Source organism: Xiphophorus couchianus, chromosome 11 (genome assembly GCF_001444195.1).
Source record: "Xiphophorus couchianus chromosome 11, X_couchianus-1.0, whole genome shotgun sequence".
Taxonomy (NCBI): Eukaryota; Metazoa; Chordata; class Actinopteri; order Cyprinodontiformes; family Poeciliidae; genus Xiphophorus; species Xiphophorus couchianus.
In genome coordinates, this window is record NC_040238.1 from 21,321,050 (window position 1) to 21,323,270 (window position 2,221).

A 2,221-nucleotide genomic window follows, 5' to 3' on the forward strand; every position below is an offset into this window, starting at 1 on the left:
GAATAAAGAGTTTGAATGCATTTCCTGAAAACGCTTGAAAAATCAGCTTAGCAACATTGTAGAAAAGCAATAATAAACTTCAGTCCCGTCGTGAAACTGCTGGATATGCTTCACACGTTACCAGTCTTTTCACAAAGGTCAATATTTACGGTGGCCGACAGGTGCAAATGCGCAGCAAAAGAGAAAACATGCAAACAAACAAAAAACACGCGCATAAATTAAATGCGGCAAGCAAAAAGCGAATAAAATGCAGCAAACAAAAAGAGAGACGCAAACAAAAAAGAAGACACCCCCGAATGAAATGCAGCAAACAAAAAGTGAGACGCAAACAAAAAAGAAGACACCCCCGAATGAAATGCAGCAAACAAAAAGTGTTGAAAACGGAAGTGCTCCAGACCACTAGGGGGAGTCAAAGAAAATAGTATTCATTTCTATGGGACCAGATGCAAGATTCAGAGAAAGAAATTTGAAAGAAAGTAAAGGTTCGTATAACTATATTTCTTTTCAGAAATATAGTTATACGTACTATATAACTATATTTAGTACGTATAAATACTATACGTACTTATATTATAAAAAGATACGCCGTCTTTTATAATATTATAGAATAACAGAATAATTTATGGGTAGCGTGATAGACTTTGTGTCAGTCATACCGTTCTGAGCTCGGTCTCGATTTTCTTTGACTCCCCCTAGTGGTCTGGAGCACTTCCGTTTTCAACACTTTTTGTTTGCTGCATTTCATTCGGGGGTGTTTTCTTTTTTGTTTGCTGCATTTTGTTCGCTTTTTGCTTGCCGCATTTAATTTGTGCGCGTGTTTTTTTTTTGTTTGCATGTTTTCTCTTTTGCTGCGCATTTGCACCTGTCGGCCACCGTAAATATTGGTTTTCTGCACTCTCAGCTTTATTTCTGCACGTACTAATTTAGCTTTTTTTTTTTTTTTTTTTTGGCGTCAGTGTTATTGGCCACAAAGTCACAAACAAATAAGTTTGCCTAACCAATCAAGTTTTTCATCTAGCTAAAACTCTACAGCTCCTCAGTTTATCGGGTTTCCTCTTTCATGTTTAACAGGACAGAATTATGTGCAGTTGCTCACCGTCAACAGAAATTGATCAGTTAGCAATGCCACATGTTTGCTAAATCCTGCAATGCAGAAAAAAGTTATATATATATATAAAAAAAAAAAAGTTATAAATGAAGTTTTTTTTTTTCACTAACCAAAAACAGTTTTTTCTCACCTATAGAAAGAAAATAGTTGTACCTGTTAAATAAATGACCTGAGAATTACACCTCTTAGTCTAGCACTTGAGTGACACTTGTATTAATAACAGAGGAATAATAAAAAACGGCATAGCCTTGAATAAGTATTCACACTGATTACATAAACAGTTTTTTATGTATTTTCGATGGATTAAAAAAAGGCTGTGCATAATTCTGAAGTGGAAGGATAGGAAAACACAGGCTTTCAAATTTTCTTTGCAAATAAATGTTTAGTGTTGTGTTTTCAGAATGCCCCCAAAAATACCTTACACAGCCACCTTCCTGCAGCAGCTTTTAAAATAAATTGGACTTTGACTGGACCATCCAAACACACAAATATACTTTCATCTAAAGCATTTTATTGTAGCTTTGTAGGCTTAAGGTTGTCGTCCTCTATCACATTCTCAACTGTTTTGCAGCTGCTATCAGGTTTTATGAGAGGGTTAACTTATATTTAGATACATTTAGGGTTGGAGTGAAGTGTTAGCTTTCCATCACACATAAAAGTTTTGCATGCAGGAAAAACAAGTTACTTTTTGGTAACATCTGAGGAAACCCCGGAGGACTTCACAGAACAGCTGCAATTATGCTGAGGCAAAAACCTTTCTCTTGGTTTGTTTATACTCACTTTTTGACAGAAACATATATTTTTTAATAAACTTGTGTGTCAGCTTAGTTATATTTATTTCAATATCCAATCATGAGCTACAAGTCTGTACATAACTGGAAAGGAAGAAATGTAACCCCCCCAAAAAACAAAACAAAACACACTAATGTTTAGATTTGATTTCCTTATGCGCTCTAGCAATTTTCTAATAACCTATTTTGAGAAATTTGTACTTTTAGCCTGTTATTTAGGTAATTATGTCCTTGGGTTGCGTGTTTGAAGAACAAACACACAAACTCTATTTAGGTATCTGATAAATGTACAGTAAATGTCGTTATTGAAAACAAAACAATG